At 43.2% G+C, this 27670-nt stretch overlaps 1 protein-coding gene across 1 annotated transcript in view; it reads right to left on the bottom strand.

Moving 5' to 3' along the window:
• Positions 1-27670, bottom strand: part of TNKS (tankyrase) — a 2150186-nt gene that overhangs the window by 2048154 nt on the left and 74362 nt on the right. The gene's annotated exons all lie outside the window — the stretch shown is intronic.

Genomic DNA, 27670 nt, shown 5'->3' on the forward strand with positions numbered 1-27670 from the left:
CCCGGCTCCGAGCGCTCCGAACCCGGGTAGCGGGTCGGAGAAGGAGCTATGGGCTTGAAAAGGTCGAGCTCGGGAGGCAGGAGCACTCCCATCTGCATCTGGGCCTGGATGAACCTTCGCATCATCCGGTCCAGATCGGCGTCAGAAAGACTATAAGTCGACCTCGAAGAGGCTACCGAGGTAGGCCTGGAGTACCGCCTCGATAGCCTCAAAGGAGGTCGGGTCTCTTCCTCCTCAGGTCCCGGTGAAAAGATCGGGGACCGGAGCCGAGGAGGAGGAGAGCCAGTAGCTAGAGAGGCCGGAGGAGAAGCCCGCTTAGCCGGCGGGGCCGAGACGGAGGACTCGACCCGCCGCTTGTGGTGCTTCTCTCTCCGGTCCTTCTTCCTAGCTTCCCTGTCCTCCGAACCCGTAGAGGGAGGTTGAGTCCCGGGAGGAGGAGTGGGAGCAGGTAGGGCAGGTACCGCAGGAGCGGTAACTACCAACGGGGCGGAGGCCGAAGCCGAGTCCGGGGGCAAAAGTCCCGCCAAGACCAGCTTCGACCTCTGCTCCTTCAATGCCCTGGGGTTGAACCCTGCACAGATTGAACATCCAGAAGTGAGGTGTTCAACCCCAAGGCATCGAACGCACCGAGTGTGGCCATCAGCAGGGGAGAGCTTATGGCCACACTCGGAGCACTTCGAGAAATCACCTTTGGGGCTTCTGACATTTTTTTTTTTTTTTAACAGAACAGAAAAAAAAAATAAACTAACAAGTTAACCAAGTTAACTATCCAGTCACACTACAGGCCCCAAAGACCACGCACACACAACTACGCTACCAGCGAGGAGAGGGAACAAAATGTTTAGTAATTTAACTAAAAATATATTAAATGGGTGGGAAACCTAAAACTTTCACACAAAGGTACTATTAAAAGATCAAAAAACCCTTAGTAATTAAGTAAATTTCCACTTAGCTGTAGGAGCTCAAAGATCAAGCTGTCACCATGAATGCGGCAAACTAGATCTGAGGTCATCTAGGGAGAGCAGGGCATTATGGGTGAGGGGGGGAGCTAGGAGCTCGGATCCATAGCTGGATAAACCATGCCGGTTCGGATCCGATATCGGATCCATACCCACAGGTTGCTGACAAATGAATCTCCTACTTCAGATCTAAAGTTACACAAACACATCCAAGCATGGCAACGCTGGTGCCAGCAGCCCAGGACATGCCATCGGCTGCGTTAGACAGTAGACACACGGTACCATTAGAAACAGACTGCAAGGAAGACAACTACGTCTCCAGCATTCTAAGACACTGGAGGCTGTTGTGTCTTAACCACGCTTGACATTTCAAACAAGATGCCTTGCTGAAGTTTTCAAGTGAGCCAGATAATTTAACACTCTCATCACAAAAGTGGCCAATGTGTAACACCACTTCCCTAACTGGCCCAATGCCCTAAACTCTCTATAGGACTATGGGGGGTGGGGTGTAAGGTGGACTGATGAACTCTCTTCAGAGATGTCAGTGATAGCTGCTGCCACCACAGTGCCACCAATGGTGGGACCAGACCTTTATTCCAATGATGTCAATCCTTGGGAAGAGGCAAGATCTTATCAGGCTTTTTGGGAATTTCTCTTCAGAGATGGGGGGGTGGACTGATGAACTCTCTTCGGAGATGTCCATGGCAGCTGTTGCTGCTGCTGCCACCACAGTGCCATCAATGGTGGGACCTTTATTCCAATGTTGTCGATCCTTGGGAAAAGGCAAAATCTTATCAGGCGTTTCAGGAATTGGTTTCACTGTTTCTGGCTCCCTCCAGGCCCTCTGAGACACTAAGTTAACAAGAGTGTCTAGAGATAGAACCACTCAGGTTGTTGATGGGCATCTGGAGATGGGGCTTCAGCTGTCCAACCTCTGTGTTGGCAAAGTAGCTCCATGAGGTCACAGAGAGAGGCATTTTTGCAGGGTGATTTTGGGGACCCCTCTCCTTCACAGAGCAAATGAAGCTACATACATGCACTTCAGTCTTCAAAATCTTCATTCAGTCCAGTAATATGGACATCTGTAGCCCATGATTCAAAGTATCTCTAATTTCATTTCAATGGCAATATTTTCCTTGATCGAAGTTGTCAAGACTGCCACCACATTTCCCTCTCCTCACGCTACTCTTTCAGTACCACTTTCCTACCTTTGAAATTGACCTTTCAGATAAACACTGAAATGGCTACTGCTCAATCTTCCAGCCATTTTATGCTGGGCATGCAAATAAAGCTTTCCAAGTGTTACCTTTTCCAGAAACTGACACCTCTTCATTAAGTACAGGCTCAGGGACGACCAATCATGCAAATGCCACCATCTTTATTGCATTTAATTTTGAACACTCCCAGCAAAAAAAAATAAAAAAAAAAAAAAAAAAATTCCAACATGTAAAAAAAAGCTTCATCTTCAAAGCAAACCATCCATCAAAAATGGAATATTACCAAATAGTTGAAAAGCGATAAGGACAACAGAGTATTAATACTACTTTAATGTAATTAAGGAAAGTACAGTTGTGCAAGCAAACTTACCATAACAGCAGATGTTTGAATGATCACTGCTGCAGCAGCTTTAGCTATATAGGTTATATCCTGCCAAAGACACATCAGCCAGCCTGTTCCAAAAGAGTCAGGGCACCTTCCACACATCCAGACTATCTGTCAGCTCGAGCTGAGCTGACTAAAATGACAGGTTTGGGCACCAAGCCCTTTAAAGCTTTCATAATAAAAGAGAGACAGAAGGGCAGCCCACAGTGGTGCAGCGGTTAGCGTTGCTGCCTCACAGCAAGAGGTTCTCCGGTTCAATACTTGGCTGGGGTGCCTTCTGTGCGGAGTCTGCATGTCCTCCCTGTGGTCGCATGGGTTTCCTCTGTGTGCTCCGGTTTCCTCCCACATCCCAAAGGCATGCTGTAGGTAGATTGGACACTCTAAATTGGCCCTAGGTGTGCGTGTGTGTGCCTTCTGTGGAAGGTTGGGCGCCAGGCTGACAACTCGACACCATAAAACTCCACTGCCAATCATGAGCGGAGAGGTGATCCACTGTGGCGACCCCTAACTGGGAAAATCTGAAAGAAGAAGAAGATAATAAAAGAGAGACAGAGGCTGAAAGGACAATACCAGGAACATCACAAAGTAAGAATTTACAACACACCAAAAAAGGGGGGAAGGAGGGAGGGAGTGGCTGCTGCAGCCGTGATCATTCAAACATCTACCATTACAGTAACTTTATTTACACAACTGTACTATGCTCATCATAATGATCACTGCTGCAATAGCCTTAAGCTATATGGGCAGATTACCCCAGCTTACTGCATTTGGGAGGTGGAAGGAGAACAGTTCAGGAGCAAAGCCTGACCTAAACCTAGAGAAGGAATCTAGCTTATAGTGCTCTGTCAGAGAATGCACAGAGGACCACATTGCCACTTCTAAAACACTTCCAGAATCCAACCCCATTCAAAACAGCATAGCTGTAGCCAGGGCCCTAGCACAGTAGGCCTTGACCTTGCCTGGAACAGTTTTGTTGGGGTGAGTATAACAAAAGATAATAGCCTTAAACAATAATTTGGAAATAGTCTGCTTTGACACAGATTGTCCCTTCTTCTTACCTTTACAAGAAATGAACAACTGATGATTTAGTATGGTCAAGATTATGAACAGCACAAAATGTCCTAAATTGCAGGAAACAAAAAGTACAGTTGTGTACACTTACCATAAATGTAGATGTTTGAGTGTATTCACTGTTGCAGTCATTACATTTGGGTAATCTGCTGGCAGGTTGCCCTCAGTCGGCCTGATTAACAAAGTCTTGGGTCCTGTGTCGGTTGCTGTCCCTTCTTCCATGACATCAGGTCATCAGGGGTATAAAACAAGTAGCCAACGCCATTTTAATCAGTTTTTCATGCCCCAGATGTCAGGTGCCCCCCAAATGGGGAGCAAAATATAAATATATATAAATATCTAAGCATGTAATTTAGAACACAGCAAATATACCTAAAAATAAAAGCAAATACACCAAAAAGGCTTTTGAGCATAGTAAAAGAAAGAAGAGATCTAGTAAAAGAAAAAAAACGGGGCTGGCGGGTGGGTAACCAGGACTGCAACAGTGAATACACTCTAACATCTATATTTATGGTAAGTGTAAACAACTGTACTATGTTCTTCGTGTTTCACTGTTGCAGTCATTACATTTGGGTAGAATCCCAAAGCTATGGTTGGGAGGATGGAATTATACAGCATTAGGAGCAGCTATAAAGCCCTGCAGGACAGCAGTGGCAAAACCTGCTCTGAATTTAGAGAAGAGAGGTAAATGGTAATGTTTGGTGAATGTATGGACTGAGCTCCAGGTAGCAGCTTCTAGAATTTCTCTGGTAGGAACCCCTCTGAGAAAGGCTGCAGAAGTAGATGCAGCCCTGGTGGAATGGGATCTGATCCCCTTGGGAACAGGTTTACCATGGTGCATGTAGCAGAAACTAATAGAATGGCTTATGCATTTTGAAGTAGTCTGATTTGAAATTGCCTTTCCCTCTGTCCCTGCAGCAAATGCCACCAGTAATTGCTCAGATTTTCTTAGAGATTTTGTCCTGTTTAAGTAGGAATCTTAAGTTGTCTGTGTACATCCAATGAATGCATAATCTGCTCACCCTTGTTCTGTGGATTTGGGAAAATAGTTGGCAGATGAATGGTCTGATTAAGATCCACACTACATACCACTTTAGGCATAAAGGATGGATTGGTTCTGAGTGACACCCTGTCTGGGTAAAAGATAATAAAAGGCTCCACTGCCATGAGAGCCTGTAGTTCTGAAATCCTTCTAGCTGAAGTGATTGCTAAAAGAAAAGTGGTCTTCCAAGAGAGAAATTTTATGTCTGCAGTAGCACCTGGCTCAAAAGGAGGTAGGGTGAGCTTTTCCAACACAAAATTGAGGTCCCATGCAGGAATTGGTGCTCTCCTGGGATATCTTAAACTTTTGGCCCCTCTGAGATGCTGCTTTAGCAGGGGATGAGAGAAGAGGGGAAGTTCTGTGTTGTAATGAGCTGAAATGGCAGACGCATGGATTTTTATTGAAGAGAAAGATAGGCCCTTGTGAAGCATCTCAGTTAAATATTGCAGAATCTGAAGAATATTGGGCATTGTTGTGCTTATTCCTTGTGCTTGGTTCCATGCACAGAACCTTTTCCATTTATCAGCATAAGATTTTCTAGTACTAGGCCTTCTAGCCTCCAAAGTGACCTGCAAAGTGACATCCATCACAGGTTTGCTAAGAGATGTAACTGGTGAAATTAGTTGATTTGCCATGCTGCAAGATTCAGAGTTTGGAGCCGAGTGTGCAGAATTTGATAGTTCTGCTGAGACAGTAGATAAGGTGTCTGAGGCAGGTACCACGGAGGAAGGTGTGACATATTGCATAGGAGCAGGTACTAAAGTTGGCGAGGCCAGTCTGGAGCAATCAGAATCATTTTTGTTTTTTCCTGTCCGACATTTTGTAAGACCTTGGAGAGTAGAGGCAGAGGGGGAAAGGCATAGACTGATAGGTTTTTCCAGCTGAAGGATAGAGCATCCACTTTCCAAGCTTTTTTGTGATGAATTCTTGTGCAGAATTTGTCCAACTGATAGTTTTGGGTGAGGCAAAAAGATCTATGTTTGGGCTCCCCCATTTGCGTGTCAACATGCTAAAGATTTGTGGATCCAGTTTCCATTCGTGTGGGTCCATAAGATTTCTGCTTAGTTCGTCTGTCAGAGTATTTTGCTTTCCTGGCAGGAATTGAGCTTGTAGATGTATATGATAAGTCAAGGCCATGTTCCACAAAGCCATAGCTAGTCTGCAAAGGGGGTAGGAATGGGTACCCCCCTGATTATGTACCACATGACTGTGGTGTTGTCTGTCTTTATCAGTAGTTGTCCTGGATGAAGATAGTCCTTGAAGGCTGTCAGAGCATTCTGTACGGCTAGCATCTCTTTCTGGTTTATATGTAGGTGCATTTGATTTGGACTCCATTGGCCCTGAATGCATCTCCCTGCCAGATGCACCCCCCCCCCAAGCATAATCTGATGTGTCTGTAGTCAGGGTTTGGGTGGGAGGGGGTGGAATGAATGACAGACCCTTGTTTTGGTGACAGGTCTCTGCCCACCATAGGAACTCTTGTTGTAGGCAAGGAATCATTGTTTCCAGGCTGTGACAATGTTGACTCCATAAGCTTTTTAGGTACCATTGAAGTTTCCTCATATGCAGTCTTGCATATGAAATTATTAGAATGCAGGAAGCCATGAACCCCAAGGCCTGCAGAATGTGTCTTGCAGATAGATGGGTTTTTGTGGCCACTTGTTTGAAGTAAGTCATTAATTGAATTTGTTTTTCTGGCGTAAGGTAAGTCATCTGGGCAGTTGTATTCAAGCTTGCACCCAGGAATGTAATTATTTGAGAGGGTACCAGTTGTGATTTCTTTTCATTTATGGTGTACCCTAGACAAGTTAGAAGTCTTTTCACAAACGCCAGATGTTTTAGAAGAGTGTCCTTGTTTTCTGACTGAATTAGACAATCATCCAGGTAAGGATAAATTTGAATGTTTCTTTGTCTGCAAAATGTGATTACTGGTGCCAGGCACTTAGTGAAGACCCTGGGCGCAGTAGATAAGCTAAAGGTCAGTGCAACGAACTGGTAAATGCATATAGCCTGCTTTGAAGCGGAGGTATCTTCTGCAAGATTCCCTGATTGGGATATGCAGGTAAGCCTCTTTTAAGTCTACAGTTACCAGCCAGGCATCCTTGCCTAGCACAGGGAGTAACTGTTGTAGAGTCAGCATCTTGAATTTTGGAATGTCTAGAAATGTATTTAGAATGGATAAGTCCATGACAGTCAATGACTGCCCACCGATATGGAGGCAGATCTGGCCATCCAGTTGGGATTGGCAACGTGTGAAAATGAAATCTGTATCCCTGGGATACTATATTTAAAACCCACTTGTCCTGGGTAATTAGTTGCCAATTTCTTGCATGAAGTGCCAGTTTTCCCACCAAAGGGGCGACCAAAAGATAAGTGCTTGGTGACTGCAGAGGAAAGTCATTGAGATTGTTTACCATAGGAAGGTGCCTTGTTACTTCCAGATTTGGAGGTGGAGGCACCCCATTGTTTTGTTCTATAAGTTCCTTGTGATTGAAACCTGGAGCCTTTGGAGTGTCTGGGTTTGACCTGAGCGGCTCTGGTGGATACTGGAAAGGATCAATTCTTAGTAGGCCAGTGTCTACTGAATCTGGGTGGCTGCACTTGTAGGAAATCTTTTACAGTTTGCATAGATTTAGCTTTATCTTTCATCTTTTTCAAAACTTCTTCTGCCTTATTACCAAACAGACTGTCCTGTTGTAAAGGAGCATCCAACAATTTTGTTTTAACATGATCAGGCAGATTTTGCTCCTTGAGCCAAGCATGCATTCTTATCACAGATCCAGTTACAGTGGCTCTACAAGAGGCCTCCAAGGAATCAAAACCAAATTGCAATGTATGCTTTCCAACTTGTTCAGCTGAATGCAATAAATCTTGCAACTCTTTATTTTCCACACAGTCAGAAATCAACATCATTTTCTGTTTAAGTAAGCTCATGACATGCTGCTGATATTTAAGCATATGAAATTGACAGTTTAAAGCCCTGATTGCCAAGGTTGCAGATGTGTAAACCTTCTTACCCCATCTATCCAGCACCCTGGAGTCTCTATCAGAAGGGGTAGGATTTTTAGCAGTAGAAGCCTTAACGCCCTTGGGACCCTGAGAAATGGTTTCAGGATCAGCAGTAGGGTTTCTAAAAAGGAATTTGTGGGAGTCAGGAACCCTGTAATATCTGTCTGGCTTACTAGGAGCCGGAGGCAGGGAATCAGGAGCCATACTGGATTCTGAGAAAACATCATCAACAATGTCTAAAACAGGAGGTATAGCCAAAGGCCTATGCTGAGGATATAGGAAATCCCTAAGCCTCTTGTTAGATTCCGAGAAATCCTGACTCTCCCAGTGAAACTGTTCCCTTACGGTATGCAAAGTTTCTCCAAAAGAAAAATCCTCAGGAGGAGAAGCAGAAGGGATGGAATCTTCTGCATCAGAGTCCTCATAAGGTGGAATAGATAATTCCTGATCAGAAGAGGAATCAGAAGACAAAGAAACCTGATCTGATGATTCATAGTCAGTGTCTTGCCTAGGCCTCTAAGCAGGTGGGAGATGGGAACCCCTAATCAAGGTAATTAAATCCTCAGCCGTTTTGATCATTTGTTTTTTTAGGCATATGAGCCTGTGCACGTGGCCCAAGCGTCGGTTTTTTAGACAAAGAAATTGATTTTGGCCTAGGTTTTGATGATGGCGTCAGTTTAATATACAAATTTTTAAGGCTGGAAACACCCTCAGAATCCGGTGCCTGCTCAGCGGCTCCGGACCCATCTAAGGTAGAGACATCCATGGGTTCAATACTTAAAGTATCTCGCTGCATACCGGACTCCGAATGGGTCTCAGCAGAGGCCAGCAAATCAAAAGTAGCGGGTATCAGGGGCTGCGAAAGCGGCTGAGTACCGGCGAACCAGCGATTGGCTTAGGAGAAGCTTCGTCGTCGGTTTTGGACCTCGATGGTCTGTCTCTGTCTTTTTCTTTGCATTTTTTTGTGTATTCCAGTAGTCGGACTGCTAACTGATGACATTTCTGGATAGTTAAATCTTGAGCCAAAATATTTTGAAGCAAAAATATACCAACGCTTAATAGTGCGTTGATTAAATTTAGCACAAAACCGACAGCAAGGCACGTTGTGGTCAGGGCCTAGGCAAGGAATACAGTACAAATGAAAATCCTTATGAGGTATTTGCTTCCCACAAGTAATACAATTATTAACTTTTACTGACATCAGTAAGGAGCAAAAAAAAGTTTCCCCAACGGGGTAACTCAGCTTTAGGTTGAAGATTTCAGTTCTGAAACTCAAAAACAAAAATTTCAGGAGTCGGCCAACCGGCACTTGTGAACTGTTTCTGCTTTGGGCACCGCGCGGCAAGAAAGACTGATTAAAATGGTGTTGGCTGCATGTTTTATACCCCTGACGACCTGACGTCATGGAAGAAGGGACAGGAACAGACGCAGGACCCAAGACTTTATTAATCAGGCCGACTGAGGGCAACCTGCCAGCAGATTACCCAAATGTAATGACTGCAACAGTGAAACACGAAGAACATGTAGCAAACCAAACCACCATGCATTTTACCAATCCAACGGAACATGCACAGTAATGGCAATAATGATAGTACAGCAAAGAGCAAAAGTACAAAAACCAGGTAAAATAAATAACCGTGCAAGAATAAAAACAGAATTTAATAAACAGAGTTATGCACTTCTGTCTCATTATATAAAAGAATTCCTCAGAACTAAGAGCCCCAACAGTAGTGAACATTTAAATAAATACATCAATTAAAGACTTAAATTTATCTTGCTCTTAAAGGTACAAAACATTTTAAAAAAATACTCCTACACAACAGTTCCAACACACACACACAAAAATAAAAAATATTCAAAAAGACATTATTAAAAAACAGTCATAAAAAAACAACTGTAACTTAGCAGTCCACATCTTCAAAAACGGATAAAAAGAAATTCTATCATTTAACCCTGTAATTCATTAGCATTTAATCTTAACTGCCACTGCAGGTCTCTATATTCCAAACTGATTTCTCAACATCCCCCTTAAATCTCTGTTAACTATTTCCAAGATAGCAAAAACAAAAATGAGTAAATCCCTCACAAGAAATAGTATGCTTGTAGAGAGCGTCTTTGTTACAATTTTTTATATCCTGGCAGTGCTCATATTTCCTCTTACATAATGACGTCTCGGTTTTAACTATATAAAAACACTTACACACAAAGCACATAGCCAGGTAAATTAAGTCTATTGTTTGACAATTACCATCTTTGAAGTTTAGAACATACTGACCATGGGAGTATGGTAATACCATTTTAGAATCCTTCAAGATTCTACCAGAGTTGTCTGTGGACATCCAAGGTGTACAGTATTCTTCCTCCCTCATTTTTAAGTTCAGGAAACAAAACTGGGAGATGGATACTTTAGCTTTTAGTAAACTTGGATACCACTTTAGGTGTTAAAAAGGAGCAGTTATCAAAGAACCCTGTCACTGTGGAAAATGAGATAGTCGTGACTCACCATAAGAGTTTGCAACTCAAATACTTTGCTTGCAGAGGTCAGAGCAAGCCAACACTGGTTTGTTTTCCATTTTAATAACCTCATGTCAGCCAGGATAGCTGGTTCAAATGGAACAAATATTACCTTCTCCAACATAAAATTTAAATCCCAAAGAGGGGCCATCACTTTTCTTGGAGGCCACTTATGCAAGACACCTTTCAAAAATATCTTGAAATGAGAATGCACAGAAAGAGGGGTATCCATGGCAGACATGCTGAAATGGCTGATAAATGAACCCTGATGGAGGAGTAAGAAAAGCCATAGGATAATAGCTCACACAAATATTACAAATAAATCCCTGAATGGGTGCTGATTATGTTTTGGCACCAATTAGAGAGAACCTTTTCAATTTGGTAATATATGATTTTTAGTAGCAAGCTTTTTTGCCTCCATTAGTACCTGCTGCACTTACTTACTTAATTAAAAGCTGCCTAAAGGGAATCAAGATCCAATCATTCAGGCGGTCAAATAAAACTGATTGGGGATCAGGGTGAATCAAAACACCCCTAATGTTGTGCGAGTAGATGCATTCTTTGAGGAAGCTTGTGGTAATTGTCCCTGGCCATTTCCAAAAGAAAGGAAAGTACAGTTGTGTACACTTACCATAAATGTAGATGTTAGAATGTATTCACTGTTGCAGTCCTCACATATGGGTTATCTGGCTCCCGGTGGCCCTCAGTCGGCCCGAATACCAGAGTTCTTGGTATATGATGTCGGCTGCCGCCAGTTGTATAACTGATGTCAGAACGTCAGGTATAAAGGGAGGCAGCTGACGCCATTTCCTCAGTTTTTCTTGCCTTAACTGTCAGCAGCCCCCAAAAGAATGCTAACACAGGAAGGAATCACCCTGGACAAATGTCATACAAAAAATAAAAATATATATAGTCTGTGCCTTAAGAAAAAAGGGAGAATGGAGGGTGGGAAACCAGGACTGCAACAGTGAATACACTCGAACATCTACATTTATGGTAAGTGTACACAACTGTACTATGTTATTCGTGTTTCACTGTTGCAGTCCTCACATATGGGTCGATTCCCAAAGCCCAGGAAAAAGACAAAGGGTGCAGGAAGGATCACAGATTAAGGGTTGGTAAGAAGGCCCTGCAAAATGGCAGAGGCAAAACCTGCCCTGGATTTAGAAAACAAAGGTAGAATGTAATGCTTTGTGAAAGTATGGACAGAAGACCAAGTAGCTGCTTCTAGAATGTCCTTAGTAGGCGCACCTCTCAGAAAGGCTGCAGAGGTAGAGGCTGCTCTAGTAGAATGGGTCCTAATACCCTGAGGGGGAATCTTCCCATGCTGTAGGTAAAAGTGAATACAATGAGCAATCCATTTGGAGACTGTTTGTTTTGAAATAGCTTTACCTTGAGCCCCAGGAGCAAAACTAACAACTGTTCAGATTTTCGAAAGGATTTAGTCATGTCTAAGTAAAATCTTAGATGTCTATGCACATCAAGAGAGTGCAGAATCATTTCCCCTTTATTTTGTGAGCTGTTGAAAAATGTAGGCAGGTGAATAGACTGGTTAAGGGTTAAACTGGAAACTACCTTAGGCATGAAGGAGAGATTAGTTCTCAGAGAAACTCGATCCGAGTGAAAAATAATGAAAGATTCTACTGCCATTAAGGCTTGCAGCTCAGATACCCTTCTAGCTGAAGTAATAGTTAAAAGGAAAGCAGTCTTCCAGGATAGAAACTTCAAATCTGCAGAGGCAGCTGGTTCAAAGCGAGGCAGAGTAAGTTTTTTCCAGGACAAAATCAGATCCCAAGCAGAAGTAGGAGCTCTTCTGGGAGGTCTAAGATTACTAGCTCCCCTCAGGAACTGTTTCATCAAGGGGTGAGAAAAAATGGGTTGCTCAAAAGAACAATGAGCCGAAATTGCTGAAGAGTGAATTTTGACAGAAGAAAAGGAAAGACCACCACTAAGCAGTCCTGCTAGGTAGTCAAGAATGAGGGAAAGAGAAGGATGAGAAGAATCTTCTCCTTTAGCCAGCATCCAAGAGCAAAATCTCTTCCATTTATCTGCATAGGATTTTCTGGTGCTAGGCCTCCTGGCCTCATGAAGAACTTCAACCACCTGTTGGGAAAGATTTAAAGTATTAGACAGTTAAATGCAGAGTTTGAAGATGAGGATGAAGGAACTTTCCCCCTCCCTGAACCAACAGATCTGGTACCAGGGGAATACACCAAGGCTGAGTCTGTGAAAGGCTGCGCAGGAGGGAATAACAATGCTGCCTGGGCCAATCTGGTGCCATCAGAATAGCCTTTGGTTTTTCATCCCTTATCTTTAGCAGCACTCTGGGAAGAAGCAGCAGAGGAGGGAATGCATAAACTGAGAGATGTGTCCATGGGAAGGACAACGCATCCACCCTCCAAGCTTTGTTGTGAAACTCCCTGGTGCAGAAGGTTGGAAGGAGATGATTTATGTGAGAGGAGAAAAGATCCACTTGTGGGGTGTCCCAATGATGAGTGATGCGATGGAAAATGTCCTTGTTCAGTTGTCACTCATGAGGATCCAGAATATGTCTGCTCAAATGATCCACCAAAGAGTTTAGCCTCCCTGGGAGATACTGGGCTATTAGATGTAAGCCCATGGATGCTGCTATAGACCATAATCTCATGCTTTGTCTGCACAAGGGGTGAGAGCGAGTCCCCCCTTGCTTGTTGATGTACCACATGACTGTGGTATTTTCAATCCTGATCAGCAGTGTCCCAGGGTAGAGTAGGTCCTTGAAAGCCACCAAGGCCTGCTGCACTGCCATCAATTCTTTTAAGGTTATGTGCAGATGAATCTGCTGGTTGCTCCAAGTCCCCTGTATTCCCCTGCCTTCCAGATGAGCCCCCCATGCAACATCTGAGGCATCTGTGGTGAGAGTCTGTCTGGCAGGCGGTGGGCGAAAAGGTAGACCCTTGTTCTCAGAACAGGCTGTCGCCCACCAGAGGAACTCATTTGTAAACAGGGAATCAGGGGAAGAATCAAGTCTAAGTCCTGTGTGTGTTGACACCAAAGATTCTTGAGGTACCATTGAAATTTTCTCATATGCAGCCCTGCATATGGGATCATCAAAATACATGAAGCCATGAACCCCAGTGCTTGCAGGAATTGCCTTGCAGAGAGCGGGGTCATGCTTGCCAAGTTCATGAAGTAAGCCAAAAGATCTTCTTGCTTCTGTTGAGGGAGGAATACCATCTGGGTGGCTGTATACAGACTCGCTCCCAGGAAAACATTCTCCCTTGTAGGAACCAACTTTGACTTCTTTTCATTGAGAGTGTAACCCAAAGAGGTGAGTGTTCTTCACAAAATCCAAATCCTTTTCTAGTTCTTCTGGGGAGTCTGCTTGAATGAGACAGTCGTCCAGGTAAGGATAAATTTGAATGTTTCTCTGCCTACAAAAAGCAATGGCTGGAGACAGGCACTTGGTAAAAACTCTGGGAGCAGTAGATAAGCCAAAGGGCAATGCACGGAATTGAAAGTGTTGCTCCCCAGCCCTGGAGCGAAGGAACTGCCTGCAACTTTCCCTTACTGGGATGTGCAGATAAGCCTCCTTGAGATCCAAAGTTACCAGCCATGAATCCTTACCCAGCATTGGTAGTAACTGTTGAAGGGTGAGCATCTTGAATTTGGGAATCACCAGAAAAGTGTTTAGAATCTTTAAATCTTTAAATCCCTGGTTCCTCTCTTGGCTGCTGTGTGTTCCTGGCCTGCTATCCCACACTCCCAGTAAGTGTACATCTGTTTTTTTTTTTTTTTTTGCTGTATAATGTTTAGCTGAACATAAATGAAGGAACTAACCCATCTATCTGGAAAATTTCCCATATCATTCCACTACATAAAGGGGGACACTCCAATGAGTATTCTAACTTCCGTCCGATAGCCCTGCTATCTCCCCTTGCAAAAATAATGGAAAAATGCATCCATAAACAACTACTTTCACACCTTCTCTATTACAACTTACTTGCCAACTGTCAACATGGTTTCAGACCTTTCCACAGTACCACCACTGCCCTGCTATCCTTCACAGACACCATCAACAAAAACCGTAACAATAATATTCTTTCCTCTGCAGTCTTCATTGATTTTTCGAAAGCCTTTGACATGGTTAATCACCAACTCCTCCTACACATACTGAAATCCCCTTCACTTGATCCCCAAGCCATGAATTGGTTCAAATCTTACCTTGAAAACCATCAGCAGGCGGTACTTTGGCAAAATAAACTGTCTAATAACCTTCCTATCTCCTTCTTTGTTCCTCAGGGCTCCATTTTAGGTCCACTCCTTTATTCCATTTATATTAATGACCTTCAATCAGCAATACCACACACCACCTGCATTCAATATGCAGATGACTCTACTTTTATCTGTACAGCCACCTCTGAAACTGAACTTAAATCTCTTACCCAAAAAGCTTTCAATACTGTAGAACAATGGTTTTCAAACCGCTGCCTCCTCCTTAACCCCAAAAAAACTAAACTTTACTTTTCACACCTACCCGAAAATCCACTCCTATCCATCTCACACTTCTATCAAATGATGGCACTATCATTTCTCCCGACCCAACCACTAAACTCTTAGGAATAACAACTGACAACAACCTCAACTTTGATACCCATATAAACAACACAATAAAATCAGTGAACAAAAAACTGGGATGCCTTTACAGAATTAAGCCCTTTCTAACTCCAGTAGCTAGGACTGTTACAGCCAGAACCCACTTAGTCTCAGCTCTGTTCTATGCCTCCCCTATATATACCAACCTTTCTAAACACAACCTCAACAAACTGGCCAAATCCTATAATAATATTGCTAGATTTGCCACAGGCACTCCTTTCAGAACTCATCACTGTCTGAATCTAAAACAACTACACTGGCTAGAATTTCAGAACCAGCTTCACTTTCTACAGCTACCCATAGTCCACAAAGCCCTGTATAAACCCACCAACACTCCTATACTCTCTTCCATCATTACACCTTATAATAATAAGAAGAACCTACGCTCCTCAGATAAACTGTTGATAAATACTTCAAGATCCAATCACTCAGCAGGTGACTCCCTGTACTCTAACTCTGTAGGAAAGCTATGGAACGTACTACCCACCGAACTCACAACACAAATTTCTCTTTCACTCTTTAAAAAGAATCTAAAGCTATTTCTTAAGACACACTGGCTATGCCCCTGTACTAACCCTGACTAACTTTTCTCCTTTTAAACTAACAACTACTCCTAACTCTATAATTTTTATCTTAAGAATCAAAATACCATGTTATTATAGATAAAATGTATACATCGATATTGTATCTCATGTACAATACCCATTCATGCTTACTGCTAATTCTATCCTTGCTAAGACTAATGTATTTTATATATATAAAAAAAAATTTTTTTGTAAAAACTGTTTTTTTAGTTTTTTGTAAGTTTTATCTGCTATTACTTTTTAATGTATGTATTATTTCATTTTTGGAGCTTTTCCCCCCGGGCCTCTACTGAAAATGGACATGTATCCAGCTAGACTAGCCCGGTCAACAAATGTAAAATAAAATAAAATAAAATAAATAAATAAAATAAATAAAATTTGCATTGGTCTCAGGAAGATGTCAATCTAATCCTATGTCTTTGTTATGCTGTGTAGAGACAAATTCCATAAGTTTGCATATGATCAGCTGTAAAGTGTTTGTGGTAGCTCTGCTTGTATGTTACTCGAGTTCCATTGTGTAGCGTGCCCAACGATCTGAAGATTTAAAGTTGTGTAATGTCATGGTATGCGTTCCCAGCACATCTACGTATAGCCTGATTTTAGAAAGCCAAACTGTGCACAATTCACTGTTTTAGTTAACATCTTCTTAGTTGCTAGCATCAATAACCTTTAGTATCGGACGCCTTTTTTTCAACTTGAGTGCAGCCATACCTGCTTCGTAACCTGCATGTCATAATTGGTTGTAATTTTGGTACCTTACAGAGATTTGTGCCTTACATTGGGTATTTTTACTATATGCTGTGGCGTATCTGTAAGGGACATCTCGTACCATATAACGACAGTACTGCTCGCACCGTCTGCTGCAAAAGCGGCTCAGGGTTTTGTTTTTCTACTAAATACCCTCCAATTAAACTACAATAATACATAGCAGTATTCCAGCTCTGTCTGTTCTATAAAAAAAATGAGTAAATCCATTTCTGGTTGACTTTCCTAACGGCTAACCACCTCCACGTGGTTTAACTGGAGTAACAAACAGCAGTATTGCGCTCATCCATTGAACCTTTGTTCACCAGCTACATCGGTGCTCAGTGCCCAAACCAAACTAAAATTACCCTCCTTTGGAAGTACTTCTAGCCGTGAATTAAAACCCTAATTGTTCCACTCTCGCTTATCTGCTGCTTTAGTGAAGTGATGAGCATATGTACGCTCTATTAGAGCCTACTAAACTGGGAAAGAGTCGTTCTAGCCCCAATTGATTGAATTTAACCTAAGAACAATACCTATGCCTTGGTTGTGCTGCTGTTTCCCACCTAGCCACAAAATCATCTTCCAGTCCGTGGTTATCGGAGATACTCTACCATAGCATATTTTGCTCTTGGTAAAAGGACATACCAAATAGTAGCTACGTGTATAGACTGAAATGTGCCCCCCCACTCTTAATTGGAAACAGTAAATAGCTCCCTGACTTGGATAACTATATACAATGCGCTTATTAATACCTATAAATACCCACTTCTGAATTTGGAACTTAGTCAGAGTATGTGTATGTGAGTCTGTTTCAGTACACGACAGTGGGTTAAAAGTGTAATTTGTTGAAAACGCTTATCTAATGCTGGAATTTTTTTTTTATCTTATCCCGTTACTGAATTAAGTATTAATGACACTGAGACTGTGTATGTGAATTTCACTACTTGCCTGTGGGTTAAAGTGCAATTTGTTGAATACGCTTATCTATTGCAGGAATTACATTGTTTCTATTTTATCCCGTTACTGAATCTAGTATTAAACTACACTGTAACACTGACATAGATAAGTAATTGTATTAATCTAGAAGATTTTCTTTTTTAAACTGTTTTGTAGGGATTTGTATACCTAGTTTTGTAGGGACTTGTTCATGATGCATTGGTGCTTAGTTTTGTATATGTTAACTGCTGCCTAATCTATACATTTCATAATCTGTAAATTATGTATTATCCTTAACTACTGCCTAACCTACTACTAAATTTTATAAACATCTTCCTCTCTATTTTCTCCAGCTCTTCAACTTTCTTCTCCTAAGCTCGCTTTGCCTACTGGCCCAGCCCTCCTGGATATCCAAGGCCATTCTCAGGATAGCAAGTCTCACTCTGCTTGCCTGACTCCCTACAGGGACAGTCCTATCTTTCTCCCAGAAGAGAAAGTTAAAGGATTAAAGAAAGTATGTAACATGCTACTATCCCTACTGCAATTCGCTTGAGAAATTGTTCTATCACTTGCCTGGTGCTAGTAAAGGATCCCAGCCAGAATCGCCTGCAGCCATAACCTTCTTACTGTGAACTCCCCTCATACCTGCCTCATCCCTGGCTCCTTTTTCCCTATATCAGAGCCTCCTTCCCTCCTACACCTATCGATCTGCTTTAGTGGTTCCTCTCTTTACAAACTCAGGTTCTGTCCACTAGGTGGCAGTGTCTACCCATCTATAACCCCTTTTCCCTCACTCCTTCTCATGCACTACAATATAACATATTAATAGTCTTCTCTCACTTAACTGCTAAATAACAGTTCTACCCATCTCCTCCTCTGGAATCTGTCTTCTCCTTTCCCTTCGTATTGCACCCCAACAATCCCATTAACCACCCTGCTTACCTTCCTCTGTACTTACCTTCACCAGACTGTTTTTCACACTGTCCTGCTGCCTACCTTCCTTGGGTGTAACCCGCTCCATTCACCCTGTGAGCTTACTCTGCTCCCCTATCCCTGAATTCCACCCACCCCCAGTGCATCTACACTTGTACTCACCTAACCACTCCTACTTCCTCTCTACCTATTACACCCCTCCCCTTTCACCACCATCTTCTTCCTACCCCCTCCCCCTACAACCCATCTCATCACACTTCCCTTCATATTTAATAACGCAATACCGATTTCGAACCCTTTCCCTACACTATATATTCTACTTTATCAAAGCCTCAACATGCTTACAAAACTTATATCATTCTCAATTCAACTACTACTTCTTCTGAACCTTACTTATATCCACTACCTTACCCAGCCCAACTCCACAAATCACACACCATTCCTTCACACAACCAATTCACTCCATTCAACTCACTTACACTCACTTGTCTCAATCTCCCCTGGACTGTATCCCATTAGCATCCATCTATTTTTTCACTACAAACTAAGCACTACTTATAAACTCTCTAGCCCCTCTCTAACCTCCAATATCCACACAAATCTGATAATATACAACATACAAACAAGGCAATCCAAACATCTCATCAGCATAATCCAACACCTAACAGCCATACTTCTATCTGGAAATATACACCATAACCCAGGCCCAAACACCACTTCCTCTACATCTAAATCTATCCTACTAGCTTCCCTAACTGCCCAAAGCATAGCTAACAAAATCCCCAACCTCTATGCCTGGCTTCTCCACAACAAACCTGACATCTTAGCTATCTCTGAAACCTGGTTAAAACCTCATATAAAAGATGCTGAAATAGTACCACCAAACTACTCCATCATCAGAAAAGACAGGGCCCACAAAAAGGGTGGTGGGGTAGCTCTACTCTATTCATCCACCCAATCCATTACTCCCTATAACAAACCCATTCCTCACTTCTCCAATGCAGAATTAGTATTAGCTCTATTTCAATTAAATAAACACAAACACATATGCATAGCCTCACTTTACATCTCCCCTGGAGACTCTCTCAGCACTTGAGGATATCCTATCCAGGCTTTCTACCAATATCAGTAATGAAACTATTATCATGGGAGACACAAATATTAATTGGTCTTGCATTCATTCCCCTACACACCCCCTAAACATCAACTTATATAAGTACTCTCAGCTCATCAACCTCACTACCAGGCCCTCTAAAGACTTCTCCAGTGGCAGTACCCTAGACTGGATCTTAATCGCTCACCCCCACTACTATCCTGATAGTGGAACTCTTCCTGATTCCCTCAGTGCCCACCTTCCCATTTTCACTAGACGCCTTCCTTCTCCATTACAAGTAACTCATAATTAGATCAGCACTCACTACCTAAAAAACTTCAACCCAATAACCTTCTCAGACTCCCTAAAATCAATAAATTGGAACCCTCTAAAAACTCTACCCCAGGATAATGCTGTTGCACACTTCAATACAACTTTCCTAAAACTGCTTGATAGTTTTGCCCCCATAAAAACCAAAAGAATAAGAAACAATACCGCTCCCTGGCTAACAAAAAACGCACTAACTGCCATGCGACTTAGAGACAAAAAGTACAGTTTTGTACCTACCATAAATGTAGATGTTCGAGTGCTAATACAGCTGCAGTCATAACAGATGGGTTCTCCTGCCGTCAGGCGGGTCCTCGGTCGGCCGAATTCCAAAGTCTAGGTCCGTCGTCGCCTCTTCCCTGACGTCAGTGCGACAGGGGTATAAAGGAACCAGCCGACGCCATTTTCTTCAGTTTTTCTTGCCCCAGATGTCAGGTGCCCCCAGAAGGAAGGCAATACATAAATTTGTGTAATAAAGCAGTGCAATATAATCAAAATACAGTAGTTGCAAGCAAATACACCATAAATGAATACCCCAATCAGGTTGTATGAGGATGTGTTTGCCTATAGGCCTGTCCCAAGAGGGGAAGGAGGGAGGGAAACCTGGACTGCAGCTGTATTAGCACTCTACATTTATGGTAGGTACAAAACTGTACTATGTTCATCGTGCATTCAGCTGCAGTCATAACAGATGGGTAGAATCCCAAAGCTAAGAAAGGGGTGGTAGGCACTAGGTGGAACTAGGAGAAGCCAGGATGCCCTACAAGACTGCAGTGGCAAAGCCTGCTCTAGTTTTGGAGTATAATGGTAGGTGGTAGTGCTTGGAGAAGGTATGTACAGAACTCCAAGTGGCTGCTTCCAAAATATCTTTGGTAGGAACTCCTCTGAGGAAAGCTGCAGAGGTAGCTGTGGCCCTTGTGGAGTGAGATCCGATGCCTGTATGTACAGTTTTGCCATGAAAAGAATAGCAAAAGCGTATGCAGTGGGCTATCCATTTTGAGATTGTCTGTTTCAAAATTGGCTTTCCTTGAGCTCCTGCAGCATAGGACACAAAGAGCTGTTCTGATTTTCTGAAAGGCTTTGTTCTGTCCAGATAATAACATAGTTGTCTGTGGATGTCCAAGGAGTGTAGTAATCTCTCCCCTTTGTTTTGAGGATTAGGATAAAAGGTAGGTAAGTGTATGGCCTGATTCAAAGCTACCCTGGATACCCATTTTAGGCATAAAGGATGGGTTGGTTCGTAAGGAAACTCTGTCCTGATGGAAGATGATAAAAGGCTGCACAGCCATGAGAGCTTGTAGTTCTGAAACTCTACGAGCTGAGGTAATAGCCAGAAGGAAAGCTGTTTTCCAGGACAAATATTGCAAATCTGATGAGGCAGCTGGCTCAAAGGGAGACGAGGTCAGTTTTTCCAGAATGAAATTGAGATCCCAAGCAGGTATTGGTTGTTTCCTTGGGGGTTTTAGATTCTTAGCCCCTCTGAGGAACTGTCTTAAGAGAGGGTGAGAGAATAAGGGTGGATCAGTGTTGTGTTCTGCAGAAATGGCTGAGGCATGGATTTTGATGGAGGAGAATGAAAGTCCACTGCTTAGCAGCTCAGCTAAATACTGTAGTATTTGAGGCAAATTCAGTTTTTCAGGATCCTGGCCCTTTTTCTCATTCCAGACACAAAACCGTTTCCATTTTGCGGAGTAAGCTTTTCTAGTTGACGGCCTTCTGGCCTCCAAAATGACATCCTGCACCTCCTTGGAGAGTACGGTCTGTTGTGATGCTAAGGAATCTTCCATGCGGATAGATTGAGTGTTTTTAGCTGGCTGTGAAGAGTTTTGAAGCTGTGCTGAGTCAGAAGAAGAGGCATTAGAGGCAGGGTCCATGGCGGGGAATGCGTCAGGCTCCTCAGGAGTGGGTACCAGTGTTGTCTTGGCCAGTCCGGAGCAATGAGAATCATCTTTGGTCTGTCTGCTCTGGTTTTCAATAGAACTTTGGGCAGCAGAGGAAGAGGTGGGAAGGCATAAACTGTCATTGATGTCCAACTGAAAGAGAGAGCGTCCACTCTCCAGGCCTTTGGATGGAAAATCCTTGAGCAGAATTTTGTCAATTGGTGATTTTTGTGGGAGGCAAAGAGATCTATGTCTGGCCTTCCCCATGCTTGGATTATTTCTGTAAAAACTTTTGGATGCAACTTCCATTCGTGTGGATCTGTCATATTTCTGCTTAGGTTGTCTGCCAGTGTGTTTTCCTTGCCTGACAAGTACTGTGCTTGTAGTTCGATTTGTAAGTCCATGACCATGTTCCAAAGTGACATGGCCAGTCTGCATAGGGGTATGAATGTGTTCCTCCCTGTTTGTTTATGTACCACATAACTGTGGTGTTGTCCGTTCTTATCAATAGTTGACCTGGTTGCAGAAGGTCCTTGAAAGCTATAATAGCATTTATTACGGCTAGCATTTCCTTTTGACTGATGTGAAGGTGCTTTTTGGGACCATTTGCCCTGAATGCACCGATCTGTCATGTGCGCCCCCCAGGTGTAGTCCGAGGCGTCTGTTGTGATGACTTGATTTGCTTGAGGCTTGCTGAATGGAAGGCCTTTGTTTGTTTGGCATGCTTGAGCCCACCACAGAAATTCCTTTTGCAGACATGGAATTAGTGGTATTATTGTTTCCAAACTGTGGCTGTGCTGAGACCATATGTTTTTCAGGTACCATTGAAGTTTCCTCATATGCAGCTTTGCACATGGGATTAGTAAGATGCAAGATGCCATGAATCCCAGAGCCTGCAGGATTTTCCTTGCAGTCAGCCTGGTGCAATTTGCTAGTGCTCTGAAGTATTGAGTTAGTTGCCCCTGCTTCTCTGGCGTGAGGTAGGCCATCTGGGTGTTTGTGTCCAAGTTGGCACCCAAGAAAATTATCTTCCGAGAGGGTATTAGCCTTGATTTCTTTTTGTTGACTGTGTATCCCAGAGAGCTCAACAACATTATTACATAAGCCAGATGTTTCAGAATAATGTGCTTGCTGTCCGCTTGGATCAGGCAGTCATCCAAATAAGGGTATATTTGTATCCCTTGAAGTCTGCAGTAGGAAATTACTGATGCCAGGCATTTTGTGAATACTCTGGGCGCAGTAGATAAGACAAAGGGCAATGCAGAGAATTGATAATGGGTTGAACCTGCAAGAAATCGGAGGTATCTTCTGCAATTTTGTCTGATTGGGACATGCAGGTATGCCTCCTTGAGGTCCAACGTTACCAGCCAAGACTCCTTGCCCAGCATGGGAAGAAGTTGCTGTAGAGTGAGCATCTTGAATTTTGGTACGAGTAGAAATGTGTTTAGGATGGACAGGTCCAAAATAGGTCTCCAATCTTTTCCCTTCCTTGGTACCAGGAACAGCCTGGAATAAAAACCTTCACCTTGTTTGTGCGTAGGTACCTCTTGAATAGCTTTCATGTCTATGAGATCTGTAATTTGCCTTTGTGCCTCTGCCATTTGATTGTGTGGCAGGTTTGGCATGCCTCTCATTTTTGGAAGGGTGTGAAAATGGAATCTGTAGCCTCTGTTTATAATGTCCAGGATCCATTTGTCTTTTGTGACAATATGCCAATTCTTTGAAAATAATGCCAGCTTTCCTCCTAAGGGGGCTGCCATTTGAGTCTTGCTTGGCATGCAAAGGGGAAAGTCATTGGGCTTGCTTTCTGAATGATTGTGAGTTATCCACACCACCTCTTTGAGTAGGAGCTTGCCACTGTCTGCCTCTAAAGGATCCTTGGGATTGTCCTCTGCCCCTCGGGCGCCTGTATCTGCCTCTTTGGGGTCTGTCCGTGGCTGGAAAGGACCAATTTTTGGAAGGCCAATTTCTACTGAAACGTGGGGGTTGTACCTGTAGAAAATCTTTCACAGTTTGCATTGATTAAGCCTTTTCCTCCATTTTCCTTAATACCTCCTCAGCATTAGCACCAAATAATACATCCTTTTGAAGAGGGGCGTCTAGTAATTTAGGTTAGACATGATCAGGCAAGGCTTGTTCCTTGAGCCAGGCATGCCTACGTATGACTGATCCTGTAACAGCAGCTCTACATGAGGCCTCTAGAGCATCAAAACCACATTGTAAGGTATGCTTACCCACTTGTTCTGCACTATGCATCAAATCCTGCAACTCCTTCAAGTCTGGTTGTTCAGGTTGTGACATTTTACTTTTCAATTGTGATAACAAAAACTGTTGGTATTTTAGCATATGGAACTGACAGTTTAAGGCCCTCATGTTAAGGTAGCCGAGGTATATACCTTTTTTCCCCACCTTTCTAAGGATCTGGAATCTCTCTCGGAAGGTAATGGATTTTTAGCAGTGGAGGCCTTAACTCCCTTGGGGCCCTGTGAGATGGTTTCTGGGTCAGCAGCATGGCTTTTGTATAAAAATTGGTGTGAGTCAGGAACCCTGTAGTACCTGTCAGGCTTAACTGGGGATGGAGGCAGAGAGTCCAGGTTAAGGCAGGCCTCCGAGTAAACATCATCTAGGATGTCCAAGACAGGAGGTATAGCCAGAGGCCTGTGCTGAGGTAGTAAGAGAAATTCCCTAAGCCTTTTCTTGGAATCAGAATAATCTTGGCCTTCCCAGTGGAAGTGTTCCCTTAAAGTATGCAGAGTTTCCCCAAATGAGTAATCCTCTGGGGGGGATACATTAGGAATGGACTCCTCCGCATCAGAGTCTTCAAAAGGGGAGTAAGAATGTTCCTGATCATCAGAGTGCTCTGAAATAATGGAGCCCTGATCAGAGGAGGGGGATTCTTCCTCCACTCTGGGCCTTTTGTCCGGTGGGGGTTGAGAACCCCTGATAAGAGTAATTAAATCCTCAGCCATTTTAAGCATCTGCTTTTTAGGCATGGGGCCTGGAGATGGGCCCTGTGTAGCTTGTCTCAGAGTGCATGGCTGCTTTAGACTTAGTGAAAGCCTTGATGGAGAAAGAAGAAGAAGGTCTGAAGACACCTTGAGTGGGAGGTAGACCTGTCCACATTTTGAGGTTCAACGCCAAGAGTGGCTTCGGTACCTGTAGTCGGGGTGTGGGCCGAGGAGCCTGCGACCTTGGGCACAGGAGACACCGCCAATGAAGTGTCGTCAGTAGTCAGGGGCTGCGTAGGTGCCTCGCTGAGAACCGGACCACATGTAGTCGGCTTTGGCGTGGTGTCGGTAGAGGCCGCGGACCTCGTGTGTTGGTCCTTATCTTTGCGTTTTTTAGACAAAACTGGAGTCGGAGTATCCAACGACATAATATAGTTAAATGTTTTTCCAAAATAATGCTGGGCGAACTCCGCCCGATGCTTAATGGTGCGTTTGTTGAATGTAGCACAAAAGCGACAGACCGAGACGTTGTGGTCTGGGCCTAAGCAAGGTATACAGAGGGAATGGAAATCCTTATGCGGTATTTGCTTCCCACATGAAATACAATTATTAACTTTGTCTGACATCGGTCTGAGGCAAGAAAAGTTTCCCCAACGGGGTACTTAGCTTTCAAGAAGACTTCGGTTTCAAAATTTTCGTAATTTCAGGAGCTGGCCGACCGGCACTTGCAAAATGCTTCTGCTTCGGGCATCGCGCGGCAAGAAAGACTGAAGAAAATGGCGTCGGCTGGTTCCTTTATACCCCTGTCGCACTGACGTCAGGGAAGAAGCGACGACAACCGACGCCGGACCTAGACTTTGGAATTCGGCCGACCGAGGACCCGCCTGATGGCAGGAGAACCCATCTGTTATGACTGCAGCTGTATGCACGATGAACATCCTGGGCACGTTACCAAAGAAACAAAACTCCCACCACCCTTAATGAATTCAAAACACTTCGCAACACGGTTAAAAAGCTCATCACAGCAGATCGACAGAATTACTTCTCCTTACTCCAAAACAACCATAAAACCAATCCTCAAAAATTCTGGAAAGGCATCACTACTCTCCTAAAACCTGGCTCAGCAGAAAACCCAAGCCCAGACCCATATGCACTAGATATAGATCTGGCCACCCAATTCAACTCTTTTTTCATAATTCAACTCTTTTTTCATAGACTCTATTTCCAAACTAACCTCATCCTTCTCTAATAACACCTCACCCCCTACTTCTGCATCCTCCCTCTTGTCACCCCCTTCATCTCCAGCCTCCCAACTCCCACCATTTTCCATAAAACCCATTCCTACTTCTACCATAAGAAAACTCCTGCAAAAGCTAAAACCATGCACCAATGCCCCCGATAACATTCCCTCATCCTTCCTCAGCATAGCTGCCGAAGCCATTGCCTTCCCCATCAGCATCCTAATCAATTGCTCTATCCAAGTAGGTCTTGTACCCAAACTCTGAAAAAGGGCTTTCATCATTCCCGTGCACAAAGGAGGCAATAACAACAATATTACTACCTTCAGTCCCATCGCCATCCTCTCTCCTATATCAAAACTCCTAGAGAAATGTATCCATCTTCAACTCCTTCCCTATCTCTTAGATAATAACTAACTAACTTCCACACAACACGGATTCAGACCCAGTCACAGCACCATGACTGCCCTCCTTACCTTCCTGGAAACTGTAAATAAAGCCAGAGATTCTGGCTCTACTGTATCTACCCTCCTTCTTGAGGCCTTCGATACTATATCTCACAACCTTCTCCTAACTAAATTATCTAACCTAAACCTATCCCCTTCCTCTCTCAATTGGTTCACCAGCTCTCTCTCCAACAGACACCAAGCTGTCAAGTGGAAAAAAGCCATCTACTCTTTCCTTAGCACACCCACTGGTGTCCCCCAGGGTTCCATTTTGGGTCCTCTCCTCTTCAATATATTCATAAATGACTTCTTCCACTCAATCCCTCATGCTAAACGTATTCAATATGCAGATGATTCTACAATTATCTGTGCAGCCACATCCATCCCCACTCTCTTAAAACTGACTCAAGATGCCTTCTGTACCACAGAACAGTGGACAAAGGACAATCATCTAGCACTTAATGCATCAAAAACCAAACTTATGGTATTTACCCCCTCAAAAACCAGCACCATTGATGTTGAGTCTTTCGGCTTTTCCCGGTTAGGGATCGCCACAGTGGAACTCTGGTCCGCTAATGATTGGCAGTAGATTTTTATATACTGAGCTGCCAGCTCTGACGCACAACCTTCAATGAAGGTATGCCCATTCACACATGTCTCCTCACAGAAGACGCTTTGAAAACTATTTTCCATCACTAGCCAGAATAACACACCTCTTGATCTGGTATCTGAAATCAAACTACTAAGAGTCCAGATTGATGACCAGCTTAAATTCAATAGCCACCTACAACTAAACATAAAAAACCCACCAAAAACTTGGCATGCTCAACTGACACAATTGATTCCTCACTACATCTACTAAGCTCACTCTCGCTACTACATTTCTCATCCCTTCCCTCCTTTATGGTGCCCCTCTCCTAACAAACCTACAATCATCTCTCAAAACTAAACTGTCCTCTTGTTATAATAAAATTGCCAAATTTGCCACTAGCCACAAATCTACCCATCACTGTGCATCTCTCTACAAACTTAACTGGCTAGAGCTTCCCAACTATCTCTCCTATACCCAGTTCACTTTTGCTCACAAACTTATTTTTCATACCTCCCTCTGTCCCTCACTCAGTTCTACCTTTAAAATGCACCTGCCACAAAGACCCATAAGATTTAACAACCAAAACCTAATAGAGCTGTATAAACCCCTTCACTCTCCAGGACAAAACCTCCTGTCCTTTGCCCTAGCACGCCTATGGAACTCCCTCCCTCCCTCCATCCGTATCACCACCAACCTCCCTGCTTTTAAAAAATCACTGCACTCCCATCTAACATCCTCATGGGAATGCTCCTGCTCCCACCCCTCATAGCCTATTCTCCACTTCCTACAGGCAACTATATCATATATTTCCAGACACCAAATAATAAGCCAACTGTAAATAACCTCTTATACTTCTCTAATCCTACTATTCCACTCAAGAAACTATATATTTACTACAGTAATGCTTTGTTCTTCTACAAAATTTAACCTAAACATTTTTATTGCACCTGCTTAAATCTTGGTCTTCTACAAAATGAAACCTATAAATTGCATTGTAACTGCTTAATCTTTGCTTTGTCTTGAACCCACAAATGACTGAAATTGTAAACTGCTGTAATCTTTTTGTTACCGTTGTTTGAAGCTTTGTCTTTAACCTACAAATGATTGAAATTGT

Source organism: Protopterus annectens, chromosome 2.part0 (genome assembly GCF_019279795.1).
Source record: "Protopterus annectens isolate FY-2018-M chromosome 2.part0, PAN1.0, whole genome shotgun sequence".
In the NCBI taxonomy this organism is placed as follows: Eukaryota; Metazoa; Chordata; order Ceratodontiformes; family Protopteridae; genus Protopterus; species Protopterus annectens.